The 15,764-nt window shown below is 41.7% G+C and overlaps 1 protein-coding gene across 1 annotated transcript in view; it reads right to left on the bottom strand.

The window, feature by feature from the left end:
• ZNF704 (zinc finger protein 704) overlaps positions 1 to 15,764 on the bottom strand; it is a 679,439-nt gene that overhangs the window by 492,005 nt on the left and 171,670 nt on the right. The window lies entirely within an intron of this gene.

Raw genomic sequence — 15,764 nt, 5'->3', positions numbered from 1 at the left:
GATGCAGAGTGCAAAGGCCCAATGTTAGCCAATGGGACTGGGGGCACCTTGAATGGGGGCTGCTCACAGACAGACCACTCGGTCTTGGGAGCCAAGCTCCTATGGTTAAGGTCAGGGCAAAGGGGGTTCCAGGTCAGCACCAAGTCCACACCACCAGCGGCACAGGGGGAGTGGGTGTAGGGTGCTTAGGAGGTGTCGGACCCCAAGGTAATCCTATGGGGGTTTCCAGTTTTAGATTTTGGCTGCAGGCTTGTTCCAGGAAGTCTTCCAGGAGGAATAAACAGCAGGGTAGGTAAGTTATTGGGATCGGGGATGTAGGTGTACCTCAGGCCCTCTTCTCCAGAGAGCTGGGCGACTGGATGCAGGGGTGCCTTTTGAGGTCAGATTTTGTCTTACTGGGCCACTAGCAGTTGGGGGGGATCCCCATGCAGAGGCTGCAGGCGATAACGGGGAGTCCTGGAGGGGTCAACCTATGGTGGACTCAGACTCTGGAGTGCTGGGGGACCTCGCTGAGACTGGCGGGCCACTTGGGCTCGGGCCGTGGGCCACTGGTGCAGTGGTGGTTCCAGGCATTGAGTTTCTTCGTCCTCAGCAGGCTCTGAGTTTTTCTTTGGAGTTTCTTTGAAACAGAGCTGCTGTTCACAGGACATCGAGTCTTTGTTAAAGGCAGTCAGTTCTCCAAGGGTTCTGGAGGTCGTTGGCTGCAAGACAAGTCGACTTTTGGTGCAGAATCTCTGGAAACTGCAGACGGACCCGGAGGGCTGGGGCCAAGTCAGTTCTTCTCCACAGTCTCCTCTTCTGTGCGACTTCGTAGGTTGCAGGATTCTAGGGAGGCAATATTCAGGGTCTCCTAAATTCTAAATTAGGGGTGTTACAGGTGTGTGCAGGTCGGGACCAATAGGTCCCTTCCTTGGGGTGAGTACACCCCCAATTATACCACCCTCCAGTGGGAAGGGGGCATGAGCCTCTCTAATTGGCTGTGTCCTCTCATCTTCAAGATTGAGGGGACGAGACGTCTCCTTCACCTCGCCTACCCCACCTGAGAGGTGAGGTTGGCAAGGGTGGGCACACCTCTCCCCCTAACTTTGTTTTCCTGCCGATTCTCCAGCCCAAAGTGGGGGTCAGAACTGGTGGGAGCCAGTTGCTGGAGGGCAGAAAAATGCACAGACAGTTTACAAAGGCAGCATGCCTTTGAAGCTTCCCCTTCGTGGACCCAGTCCATCCTGATACCTGTGCCCAGGATGGGCTTTATTTCTGGACCCAGAGAGGGAGGGCCTTTACCCAGAGGTCTCAGGAGGCATTTGTAAGATGTCCTCTAAGGGCATTTTACATTAAATCCCACATTGGAATCAGGGTGGTTTTATTGTGCTGAGAAGTTTGCTACCAAACTTCCCAGGATTCAGGAAAGCCATTATAGAGCTGTGGAGTTCACAATTACCAACTCCCAGACCATATACTCTTTATGGCTTTACTGCACTTACAATGTCTAAGAATGAACTTATTGACCAACAAAGTAGGAGCAGTTCCTCATAGGCCGAGTGGTCACAAAGTGGTGAAACCAAGAGGCTAGTAATACTGTCGTGGGGAGACCAGAACGACACATCTTAATGCCCTCACACACCTGTTAGGGTGTCATGCTTCACCATTGATCGCTACTCATCTGTCCGGCGCTGCAATGCCTGATGGGCCTGGGGGCTCTTTGTTGGAGATCATTTGATCCGAATAAGCCGTTTGGGTGAATGCATGAGAGGGGGCTGCAGGAAAGTGTGTCAAGTGAAAAGTGGGGTGTGTCTAAAATAGACTCTGGTGCCCTAAAAGCAAATTTTTTAGGGTAAGGGTACAAGGATTAAGTAAAAACAGTGGTGCTATCATACGGTCACAATGTACCTAGATAGCTTTCAGCAAATTGAGGTCGACATGTTTCATGCCTTGATTTCCCAAAGGGTCAGCCAGCATTTCAACAGGACCAAAAATAGTGATTTAGTGCCCCCCGAGGGGCATGAGACCTTCTTTCTAATAAGGGATGGTCAATCAATATGTGCTATATTGCACCTGAATGGTTGCAGCGCAAAGATTCCACCCCAGGGTGAGCAGAGCAATACCCCTTAGGTAAGTTGGAGGGTCCCAGAAAAACTGTGGGACACTTAGTATGGTCCGGGACAGTGCCGCAAGACCTACCCTTCTCCATGATGCCTGGAAACACCTATCTAAGAATGGACTTAGACATTGTAGGGGCACAGTGCTCATGAAATTGTACCCTCACCTCTGGTTTAGTGCACCATGCTAGAAGGGTACTTACCTAGGTCCCATGCAGTTTGTTGCAGGCATGGCACACAGGGATGTGTCCCATGTTGAATTTTCACTTTTCTATGCACCAAAACACTCAGCCTGCAATGGCAGTATGTGGGTGTGAAGGTGCAGTGTCTTTAAGGGTGGCACAATAGGTGCTGCTGCCCTTCAAGGTATTCCCTGGTCACAGTGCCCTTGGTACCCATGGTATTTTTTACAGGGGGCTTACCTGTGGCCAGAGATGTGCCAATTGTGGGTACAAAGGTACAGTTTTAGAAAAGAACACAAGTCCAGGGAACCTGATTGGCAGGGACCCAGGGCACGTCAAATCAAAAGTGCATCACGTGTCAGGCAAAATGTGTGGGGGGGGTACTGCAACAGAAACCCTATTTCCTACACCCCCTCCTTCTTATACACTTCGCCATTTGTGCTTAATTATTTGCTCCTGACATGGGTCTCAGCCAATAACAATGTTGTATTATGCAGAAGACATTGTAGCCTGAGATTCAGTGTTCCAAGTTATACTCTAAGGAAAGCAAGGCAGCTATTAATGCTGAAAAACACAGTCATAAAGCTTGGTCAAACTAAACACGGGGAAATTGGTAGTTCAGAATGGACAGATTGGTCAGGGTAAGAGCTTGTGTGTTTCTGGGCATTGCTGTAAGTGGCAAACTGTCCTCATCACATTTATCACATACATAGAAAAGCTACTCAGTAAAATTGGGGGTCGGTTACCAACTATTATCATGAATTAAAGACTGTTAAGTCAAGGTCATGCCTGTGACACTTTATGGTGTCTCTATTTCAATATTGCTTATTAAAACAATCGCTAAATGAGATGAAGGCCCACGTTTGGGGCAGACCAATGCTTCTTAAAAAATAATCCCAGATAAAACGATAACATTACAGTTGAGACTGCTCACTATTGGGGCAAAAATATTTTAGAGTGGAATTTTTAAAGCCTAGGGCGATATGTAGTTTGTTATAACTTTATGAAGAAATGGATACTCTACTCTGCATCTTGTTTTTCTCTGATAACACAGATGAAAGAATTAAAGCTAAAAGAATGTGCTGTTTTTTTTTGTTTTATGTAAAAGGGGTGGTTATATGAAATATTATAATGCAAACCGAAAAGATAATGAAGAGTTAACAATAGATTTTGGAACAAGGTTAACATCCCCCCAGGCAGAATTGCTTCTGCTTTATACGTTTCGAGATTATCTGGAGTGGGAAATTGGTATCGTTTATTGCAATCTCAAGATGAATCCCCTTTGGTGTTAAAAATGCTGGAGAAAGTTGAAGCTCATACACAATGTGTTTTTTCTTATCAAGAATGGCAAAAGATCTCAACTTTAGGTAATAAGGCTTTGAGAGCTGCTAACTATAAAAGAATGGCTTTCCTTGCCCAATGGCTGGCATACTATACTCCAGAAGCATTAAATAAAATATATCCAGAAGTGGTAAATAGCTGCTTTCGTTGTGGTACCTTAGCAGAAGGGGGATGGTGTCATATTTTTTTTTCTTGCCCCAAGTTAAAAAAGTTCTGGGAAGATATTTTTGCTTATTTTAGTAGGGCAATTAAGAAAATGTATGAACCCTCAGCAGAAGCTGCTTTGTTCGGGTTAGGCATTAGGGAGGCTGTACTTTCGAAAGATGAAGGATGTTTTCTTGCAATTGCCATGTCGGTTGCCCGTTCTTGATTTTACAAAATTGCAGATCATTGGATATACCTCTTTTTGAGAAATGGTTGATTAAGATGAAAAGGACAATGTCTTTCGAAGAAGCTTATGCCAAACGGGTGGGGGCAACTAAGACATTTTCGAGGGTTTGGGTTTTTTTCTTTTTGATTGTTAATTTGATGACGGTATTTTCTTTTTTGGTTGTTATGTGTAATCACTAATAAGTGAACATTGAATTGTGATGTTTTCAGTTCGAGTTTTCTTTTTCTCTCTGTTTTTTTTATTTTTTATGTGTAAATAATGTGCTTCTTGATGGCTCTGCTCAATAAAAAAAAAAAAGTAAAAAAGATTTTGGAACAAGGACACATTGTCTGTGTTTCAGGCTAGGTTATATTTGTGACAATTCAGATCAAAAGTGATTGGTAGAAAATGCAAAAGAATGTGAAAGTGTATCCAACAGAGGCTACAGTCCATGTAATCTCAGATTGCACAGGGTTAATTCTGTTGCAACAAATTCTAACCAAGTTACACAAATAAAATAGTGGAAAACAATGTGAATTAGAATAATTATGTAGTATGGTGAACATTGCTTCTGCATGTGTGATGAAAGTAGTGGAAACATTTTCAGAATTATTTTAATCAAAATCAGTTGGACAAAATGACGCCTGGGAGGCAAACTGACATAAAATACTCTGGGGAACCTAAATTAATGTTGTGCTTGTATGCAGATGTAAATGATGTTAAGGGTTCCTACTATTTTTATGAGAATACATATAATACATGGAAGCCTGCAATCCTAGTATAGAAATATTACTCTAGTTTCCTTTTTACAGTCGAGCTGTGACCCACAGTAGCTCACCTGTAAGAAGAAAATGACACAGTACATAGGAATACAATACCCTCTGCTGTAAATTAAAAGGATATTGCAAGTGATCTCGAAGTTCCATTAACTTATAAAGGAAATTGTCCTTCAGTTGTCCTTCAATAATTTGTTTAGAATTGCTCTGTGACTTGCAATAACTCTATAATTTATAGCGGGGTACTTTAAACTCATCTATAACGCATGGGAGCCTGAAGTGCCTTTATAAAATCACCTCTCAATTCCCTTACTATAGTTTAGTTGTGACGTCTCAAGTCACTGTAATAAGATAATGTTGTAGCTGCTCAACTGTAATACACGATTACAGTTGAGGCGTGATGCCATAATGCCTATTGCCAGAGCAAGCAGGAAAGGACAAATGCAGCTCATAGAGCATACATGCTACTGCAGTTTAAATAACGAAAACAAGAACTGCCTTTTCATTTTTCTTATCTGTTTTTTCTAAAAACGAAAAGCAGCCAGCATAAAGGAGATAGGTATTTATGGCACCATGTAAAAAAAAAAATCCAGAATATGGGGGCATTACAGTAAAATAGCTGTTTCGACACTTTCTGAGCATACCACATTTGTTTTTAAATCTAACATATTTAAGTGATTCTAATATATTTTTTTCAACAACTTATTAACTGCTTTTGGTGTGTTTAATTTTGGCACTACAGATTCAGATTTTATTCGTGGCCTCGGCAAACACATTATCTCTTTCATATGATCGAGCAAGACACCAAGGATGTAAGTCGTTTGCAAGAAGGGTGATGGTGTGACCATTTATGAAAATGAATAAAATAGCCTATGCCATATGTTAAAAAAGTATGCAAGTCACCTAGTGTTCCTTATAAATGAATTCAGTCTTCTGCCTCGTTATGATCATGTAACCCCTTAGTGACCTGCAATATTCTTATAATGCACAGTAGCGTGTACTTTACCCCACATGTTAACAAATGCGATAAATAATATAATAAACTTCTTGCAACAGCCTAAAGTATAATACATGTAGTTAACCCTGAACACTGTTACAGCACCTCATTATAATCAGTTCTCTTGTTTTTCTCATTGAATTTTTTCTGCCCTCGCATTCAGCCTGAATCAATTCAGGGCCCCAGAAGAGGTGTCCTTATGTTACAGCTGTCCTGACTATGATGACGGTGCGACCGCCACTGACAGCCCGTCGGTGGCGGTCCCACCGCCATCATAATGATGTTTTCTGCCCGCCACATTAGGATGGCGGGCGGATGGGTGGCGGGCGGAGAGACCGACCGCCACGGATTCTACGGGATCCCCTCGGAGGGAAATCCAATCCCTACAATGGTGGCGGATTATGATGCCCCTACCGCCGGCCGTTTCATGGCGGTTTACCCGCAATTAAAAGGCTGGCGGAAAGGGACATTGGGGGCCCATAGCAGGCCCCCCCTTCCCCTGGCCAACAGTTATGGGTTTTGGGGGGCACCTACATATCCCTGCACCATGTGGCAAGCACCACACAGTGCAGGGATATGCTGCAAGTCTTTTTTTGGTACTGTGGCGTGTGCTGCAGCCCGCAGCAGATGCGCAATACAAAAGATACAATTTGTGATTGCCTTGAAGGTGGTCACATTGTAATATCATTGGCAGGACTGCCAGCAGCAAGTTGGGCGGTCCCGTCTCCAATATGATGGCGGTTGGACTTAAGCCCGACTGCCATCATAATGAGGCCCATAATAATTCTGATTGAAGTAACTCCTTATATATCATGTTTTGAACACCCCAATCAATACTGCTCCTTTATTAAGTTTAAATAGATGTTATCTTTCTAACTTAACTATATTCAATTAGGTGTAGGAGGAAAAAGTAATGTGGCAATCCACAACTTGCCAGCAGCAATGATGAAATTAAATCAGACTAGGTAGTGTCCACTGCCACCTATAGGGCTGCCTACCTAATGTGAGATGAGACCTCATGAAACGCTCCGTGTGTGTTACGGCCCTTCATGCATGCTAATCATGTGCATGTCCATAGTCCACACGTTAGCATGCATCAAGGCCTGTAACGCATGGCTGTCAGATGGAACGAAGCGAATGGGTCACTTAGCTTAAGTGTGAAAGGCATGAAGTTGGTTAACATGAGGTTTTCTGCTTCATTTTGTGCCACTAACAAAACACTTTTCGCTTCAGTTAGAGAGGAATTTTTCCATTCGTTGCTGGATGTTCGGGCGGGCTCAAGAGGCTTTTAGAGATTGGCCCTGAATAGTTCTGTACTGGAAGACCTGGAAAGAAAAAAAAGGATTGCTGCCTACACTCTTCCAAACGTTCCCAAAAGAAGCACTTATTTCTGTCATGTGTTTAAGATGCATGTTTCAAGCATAGCAGCCCCACTTGCTTCCTATATTTCTCTAGGGGAGGAAGGTATAAAAGCCCACTGGCAACTGAGCAGACAGAAGAGCATTTGCTGTGAAAGATGCTGACAGGTATGTGGTGGGGTGGGTTCAATAGTTCCACATATAATATGCTAATATTATCATATCACAAAGCAACTAGGGTGCTTAGACTAATAGGTCAAAGTTGAGTGACGAGGGTGCATCTTATTATGTACTCGTTTTTTAAAAGAATTACTGAGGTACTCCTTATTTTGATAATCCTTGCTCACATGAATTGCAGAAGAATTGCACATAATAAATACTAATTGTTATAAAATACGAATGCTTGTGTGTTGACTGATTTTGTGTGTTCGTGACAGGGCACCCTAATCTTCCACTTCCGAGAGCAAGAGGGTTGTCAGATTCCAGGCATCCCTAATTCTCATGAGCATCAGTCAGAGGGAGGGGTAAGAAACTCCTTTCATTTGTCCTTTTCTGTAGAAAGGTATCGGTCTCCTCAGAGGGCTATGGAAATTCACTGGGTGTGAATGGTTGGGATCCTCATATCAACAGGCCATCTCACAGTGCCTTGAGACCCTCACGGGTGAGTAGCGCGCTATATAAACCCCTGATTGATTGATTGATTGATTGCTGCTCCCTGTTTAAGTAGTAATGACAGCCATAACATGGCCCTCACATAGGAGCCAAGGAGCAACTAAACCTATTGCAAAAGTGATAATAATGCAGCTTCTTTTTCAGCCTGCTTTTAATAGAGCCAGTGTAAAATGAAGTTACAGCATTAAAATATGTTAAAATAAGAAGACGTACATCATCTCACAAGAAAAAAAAAAAGAACAGGTTGTATCAAATTTGCATTCTTAACAGGATTTATGCATTTATACCTTGAGGCACTTGGAGAACAACTGAGTGTCAGAAAAGCCAATTGCTTGACTTGGGAGGCTGATTTATAAACAGTGCACACATTGGGACACTTTAACCCTAATTAAAGTAAAATTCAAAGTCAAGTGGATGTGGCCTAACGGCAAGGGCGGTCAATCTCAAATCTGGACGACCGGGCTCGAGATTCGGCTGGGACGCTCAACATCCTGTGATTCTGGGCAAATCACTTAATCTCCCCATCCCTACCAAGAAATGAATGTGTCCTAGTGTAATGCGACTGGTGCTCATGTAAAGCGCTCTCATACCTGATACCTTCGGGACAAGTTAATGGTTGAGCAAGCTGTGGGTTTCAAGCTGATGTATGTGTCTACAACAATAGGCTTAGAAATATACACATTAGTAAAACAGTTCTCCTTGTTTCCAGTTGCTTGGTGTACTGTGAACCCCTCATCTGAGAGGGAAGGGGTCCAACCCAGGTAATGCATAGTGTACTCTCTTCGGAGAAAAGGAGAATTGGCAGGTGTCTCTCACTCCTCTCTACAATCCCTTATGCTTATTCAGATAACAAATCTGAGCAGTAAGACAAAAGGGTCAGAGAACTCTCATCTGGAGGCCGAGAATTGTATATAGAAATGGACCCCCATCCTGGCCCCTAAATATAGAAGACACACATAGTTGTTGGTATTTTGAAAAATTCCGTTATTTATTATCTACTATTCATCCTCACATCTTGTGTAGCAGAATGATGGCAAATATTACGGTATTCTCAGCAGTCATAATATAAAAATTCATGAGCATTAGAAAAACCCCAAGCGTGTTTTTCACACATCCCTATGGCCCTATTCAAACAGTCTAGTACCTACCTAATTTCTACATGTGTTCTCAGCCTCTTAATTGTTACATTAGCTGAATAGCTATTAGAATTCCGTATTTTTTTTCTATGCAATGCCATGTAAGAATCCCCCCCATACCTTATAATCCATAGGGTCTGCTGTTGGACATCATCACTTTGGTATGTCACCTCAGCAATCAGTCCTTGTGTCTGTCCCTCCAAAACACTGGCATCTCTTTAAACTTTCTCATCTGATTATTCTCTATGGAGATGGGATAGGGAAATTCTGCGTGGTTTCTAGTATCATTGCTCAGGAACACTAGCAATGTGTCTGTTGCAGAAGTGCGTGTGAGAAGGCAGGCAAATGTAGCCATTTCTATTTCTTTCCAGGTCTGATTTGTACAACATAGGATAGGTTTGTAGTTCTAATCAGTGCATATAGCTATGAAGCAAACACAAGCAGATGATAGACGGAGCGTTGAAACTTTTCAGACACTCACCCCAGTCACAGATCTGGGTTGAATCCATCATCATTGTTTAGCTCACTTCACCACCCCTGTTCAGACACAGCTATATGCAAATCAGTCTTGACCCTGTGCCTCATGGGAACAGTCCTGCCCGAACAGCCAAGCCATGTCTTCCCTGGACCGGAACCAAGCATCCTGGGTCCGGTTTCGGGCTAACAGCCCATATCAGCCAGGCTAGCTTGAATCCATTGGCAAAGTGAGCAAGGGACCCACGTCTGGGCATATCCTGCCAACTTAGGGCAAACAAAGCAAACACAAGGAGATGATGGACGAAGCGCTGAAACTTTTCAGACACTCACCCCCAGTCACAGATCTGGGTTGAATCCATCACCGTTCTTTAGCCCACTCTGCCACCCTAGTTCAGACACAGCTATATGCAAATCAGTCTTGACCCTGTGCCTCATGGGAACAGTCCAGACCGAACTGTCAAGCCATGTCTTCCCTTGAACGAAAACAATCATCCTATGAAGCTCTCTGAGAGTATAATATTTCCAGTTATTTGCTATGTTTGTGAGACTAATGTCAATTTACAGCTTTGAAAATATTTTCTGAAAATATTAAGGCGATTGTGCACATATTGTTAGAATGACTATTCAGAACATTAACAATCTAGGCCCTTAACCCTTCTCTCTCTCTTACACACACACACACACACACTTCAAGTTAGTGCTTACTTGACAGCACACAATCAGGACTGGCTTGTACGTAACATGCCTGTCAGACACGAAAGTCCTACTATTGCCACCTATCTCACATGCCTAGGTGAAAACTATTTTATTATAAAGCATACAGAAGCAGAGCCTATGTTTCTGACACTGCATACAACAAATAAAATGAATGAGTAAATGCTAATGCTTTGTTTATCTGCCATATGTATAATTAACATAGACACTATTCTTCACATAGTATAGAAAATCAATTCTAGAAAACATTGTTCATGTCGAACTATCGAGAAAGAATTCCAGTACACCACTTGCTATATATATTAACACATTATGCAAGAATCATATTTACTTACTGAGAGGATCAAGTTTGAAGTTCTAACTTAATTGGTAATTAGGCTGCAAATGAGATCGTTGAAACACTCAAAAGAGTTGTTTTGCATCCGCATCTATTTTCTACGCGTCCCTACTGACTTTCAAATCGGCCTCTCGTGTATCTTGAGCCATAAAACTCGGAGTGAGGCCAGCGTATAGATTTCTTTCATGATCGAGCACGGAATATCCAGCTAGCCCATTCTGGGGCTTTTTGCCTTAAATCGTTTTTCCATAATTGGAGGACTTATTTAGTTTATTGGGTGATAATTACTTGCAGTTTCACCCCCTAGAGTCGATGTGAACTGTCCCGTGAGCAAATTACCAGTTAGTTTAAATGTCGTTTTAATAATTGTATCCATTTTCAACATCTTACCATTGTAGTCTTGACTACATAGAAAGGAACAAAATGTGGCTCTCCTGATGAAGACGCTTTGTAGCGTCAAAACGCGCGCTGAGAAGATCTCTGTCATAGCCCCTACCTTTTTCGTTTATATGTAATCATGTCTGTCACATTTAATATTGTGTTTTGTTAATTTGAATCTTTATTGTTGTGTATGGTACATTTTGCGTCAATCATTGAAATCATGTTGCATTATTTGTACCATTTATGACATATTTCTTGCACTTTAAATCAAATAAAATGTATACCTGATTTTATTTAGGTTGTGTGCACTGAGTTCCCATTTGTAAATGTTGTTGCTGTTAGAAATAGCCATTGAATGTAGTCTTTTGACTGCCTAGGGTTTTTGAACTCAAACACTCACAAGAGTTACAGAGACAGGAAACAGCTTCATTGTATACAATAGTAATTAAAATATAGAAGTAAAATAAAATATAACAAGCTGATAACCTTTGGCTCGTGGGTGACAATGTGGTGTAGTCACAAACTTTCAAAGGCTCCACCTTCACCAGCAGCTGTGAGCTTCACTGTGACACTAATTCTACTATGTCCACTCCACAGATGGCTTTTTTAATGGAAAGAGTAATCAGAAGAAGATTGGTGCTGATGTCAACTACTGCTCTTTAGACCAGTCATTGAAGTCTCTCTCCTTGCCCAAGGATTTTCCGTGGTAATGGCAAAACCACAATTTCTGGCCTTTCTCTAATGTTCAATACTTTGATGCCAACACCAGATGGCGATCTAAGGATGAGTGATGCCTTACCTCACTTTGGGGAAGTGAAAGCCCTGCCGGAACTAAACCCTTTCATTCAAAATCACCTGTTCGGAGGGGTGGCTCCTCCATTTGAGTGGAGGAATGTCGCCAAACTTAATAGTTCCAAAAATATGGTTCCAGACAACGGCGGACACAGTAACCGCACTACCCTATGTTGTTTCCTTGTTGTTAACTAGTGGTCAAATATAGGGTGAGCGTGCATAAATCCAACTCCAGCACTCGCCATCGTTGAGTGCCAACTGCTGTGCAGCGAACTGAGAGACTAGGATTGGTAGAGTGGTGCACTGCTCGTTATTAAGACAGTGGTGGTCAAAGAGTCAATAAGTCTTGGTATATAATAAATCGTATTTTATTTTCCAAGAAATGGTTTGCCAGCCAACGCGTTTCGTTCATAAAAGAACTTCTTCAGGGCTGTAAATCATAATGAGACATATAAGGGTGTGCACGGAATGACCATAGGCACGTGCGTGTTAAATACGTTATTGTGACACAGAGGTGAGTACGAAAACGGAACAGTGATATGGGGAAGGAAGGAAATGTAATGGATGGGGGGAAGGGGGGGTCTGGTGACAAGAGTAACAACTTTAAGCTGAGTGAACAGTGAACCAAGGAAAGGGGAGGGGTTGTGAACGGGGCTGGAGCCAGGGTGACAGCAAAAAGGGGGTGCGCTGTTGAAGATTCCTGGTTCCAGGACAGTGGTGCAGTTATACTGAAGACATAAATAAATTGGTGAAATCACTAAAAGCATAATGACTGTACGAATATGTACATGATTGCATAATATCAGTGGAGCTCCCAAAACAGAAGACGCAAAATGCTCCAACAGTATCAAAAGTGCAATGTCTGCATGGCATGAAATAATTAAATGAATAAATACTAACAATACAAAGGTATATAAAAAAAAATGCAATGATTACGTATCAATATAAATCAAAAACGCATAGCCCAGTAAAGAATGCATGTTGAATGAGCCATTGGTGAAAAAATAAAATAAAATAAAAAGAAAACAGTGAATGGAGCCGGAGTGTTCGGGAACAGTGGTGCGCTGTTAGCGATTCCTGGTTCTAAAATAATAGTGCAAGTACAATGAAGGCACAAATATTCCCACAAAAACGCTGAACCAACCATGGCTTTAAAGTGCATACACTCTAAGTGTAAAACGATGAGAAACCAAGTCACAAGATACAAAGTGTATTTTAAAACACTGAATATGTAGTCAACACAATACACGTTGGTACAATTTGCAAATTCTGATCGATGTTGTGCTATCTAGATAAGTCAGTGCCCCCAATACTGCCATGGTATAAATCTCAAAGATAAATTTAATATGTTTCTGCTTGAATATGGCAAATATTAAACAGGTGACTATTTCTAAATCCTAGAGGCTGACCCTCCCTAGGCTACTGCACACATGGTTGGAAATAAGATGCCTGTACGTACAATGAGTGAGCATAAATGTAGGATCAGAGCAGCACAGTGGCCACTTTCCAGCGCGGGGGCCGCCTTGATAAGGGCCTGTGAGCGCAAAGTCTATGAAGAACAAGCATTTACAATGCAATGGTCTCGGCAATATTATAGGTAGAGCTATTGGTATTGCTCATTATTTTTTATTATTTTTGTATCCCTAAATAAATGGCATTGTCATTTCTATTGGCATTAGCTTTTTTTTGCATATGTGATACCTATTGCATTAGCAGAGAGAGAGTGAGGTAGTGAGATAGAGAGTGAGAGTGAGGTATTGAAATAGAGAGTGAGGTAGTGAGAGAGAGTGAGGTAGTGAGATAGAGAGTGAGGTAGATAGAGAGTGAGGTAGTGAGATAGAGAGAGTGAGGTAGTGAAAGAGTGAGGTAGTGAGGGAGAAGGATGTTGTGAGGTAGTGATATATAAGCATAGAGTGATGTTGTGATGTAGTGAGATAGAGAGAGGTAGTCAAGTCAAGTCAAATGGTCTTTATTCGGATAAAATATCCATAAAAGTACAAGTCATCACCACCAATAAGATAAAAATACAAACATAAAACAAGAATAAAAACATGATCAATTTCATAATAATACTGTTGAAACATGGGCAGAAAATGCAGGGTAGCAATAGAGTGCAAATAAATTCGCTTATATAGCCAAGGCATCTTGTCAATATCATAAGAGTTGTGCAAACTAGCAATAAGGTGCTCACAATTTCAGTATACATACTATGCATACAACAGTCTAACTATAACCATGTACAAATGAGCAAGCTGTAAGCAAAAAATTAAGTAACTGAAAAAACAGGTATAATACAAACTATAAAATATCCATTGTTTTCCGTGAGCGAACCGCGGAATATAAAAAAGAACTTACTCTAAAAATCATCATATCACTTCCTAACCGTAGTATTTCGTTATATGCCATTTTATGGTCAGTGATAGCAAGTGACTTAAAATGAGGAATAAAATACTGTTTAGTGTAACTATTATAAAAGTTACAGAAAAGAAGGAAGTGTAGAATTGTTTGTTTTTGACCGTTCCCACAAGGGCAGAGTATTCTAAATTTTTATTAAAACCAAGAGGGAAGCAAAGGGAGTATTTTATACTTCCATCCCTAAGGCGAAAGAGCAGGCTCCTATTCCATCTTCCGATACTCTTTTTAAGATATTCCTGTAGTGTATCTTTCTTATAACCTGAGCTAGGCGAGATGGAAGTATATCTGATTATTGAAGATTTAAGAAGCTCTGAGCATTCTCTTTCCCTTCGGTATGAGTCAAATAATGCCTCTCTCAATGTCTTAATATTCACGCCCTCTGTGTTTGAACGGTCAAAAAAGATGTGTTCCAATTCTACACTAGCTAAGCTTTCCTTTACAGCGTTAAGCCACGGTATAGAACTGCCCCTATCACATTTGAGGCAGTCATTGATTATTTCCTGTGTTAAAATTGCAGCCGGATTTTGCCATATCTTCAGCCAGAACAAAGCTGGCCGGGACTTGATAAAATCCTCGACATAATACAAGTTTAGCTCTTTATGGCATATGTAGGTGGGTGATGAAATTTGAGCCCCCAAAATCTTTCTACAGAATCTATTTTCTTCTCTTTGGATGCCACTACTGTTTGTGTACCCCCACACCTCAGCGCCATATGTTGCGGTAGGTAGGCATTGAGATTTATAGATCTGTATTAGGGGCACCATGACCTCAGCTCTCTTTGGCTGTTGTAAGCTAATAATAGAATTAACTGCCTTTGCGAGTTTGTTTCTGCCATGCACTACATGTGCGGCCCATGAACCAGTGTCTGAAAAGATCAGGCCCAAGTATGGAAAAGTGCTAGTGCTTTTTAGGATGTTTTCTCCTGAGGCTATATGATTGATGCGATATTTAGTTGGGCCGCACGACATGATATATGACTTTTTAAAGTTAGTGCATAAGTCCAAACCAGCCATAAAGGAGACAAAGCCCGTGATTAAAGTACGTAGTGCTTTAGGTATGCGGCCCATCAGGACCGCGTCATCTGCTTATAACAATACTGGGAGTAAATTACCATTAATTTTCGGCACATCGCATGTGGATTTAGACAGGGATTTATTTAATTCGTTTATATAAAGAATAAAAAGTAGGGGGGCCAAGACACAGCCTTGTCTGACCCCCCTACCAATTAAAATATCCCCGGAGACCTCTCCATCATTGTTTATCCTGACACGGGCTTTGAGGTCTCTATGCAAATGTGCCAGGAAATAGACAAGTGACTCATCTAATCCGTAATTTAGGAGAATCTCCCATAGATTTGATCGATTGACGAGATCGAACGCTGATGATAAGTCCATGAAGCCCAGGTACAAAGGGACTTTTTTAGCAATGGTGTACTTGTCTAATATGAGGTTTACATTCAGACATTGTTCCACAGTTCCCACTTTGCTTCTGAATCCCAGCTGGCAGGAATGTAAAATTTGGTTTTCCTCTGCCCAAAGTCTGATTTTATTAAAGATCACCGGGCCCAGAATTTTCAATGTATTATCTATTAAAGATATAGGGCGGTAACAGCTAGGGTTTGATCTATCGTCCTTCTTAAAGATAGGTACGATGATGCTGCTTGACCAAGTTTCTGGGATTTTGGTGTTAGAGAGTTTGTTAAAAACGTTACAAAGCAGTG

Source organism: Triturus cristatus, chromosome 5_1, assembly GCF_964204655.1.
Source record: "Triturus cristatus chromosome 5_1, aTriCri1.1, whole genome shotgun sequence".
NCBI lineage: Eukaryota > Metazoa > Chordata > Amphibia > Caudata > Salamandridae > Triturus > Triturus cristatus.
This window is presented reverse-complemented; position numbering and strand designations above follow the sequence as displayed.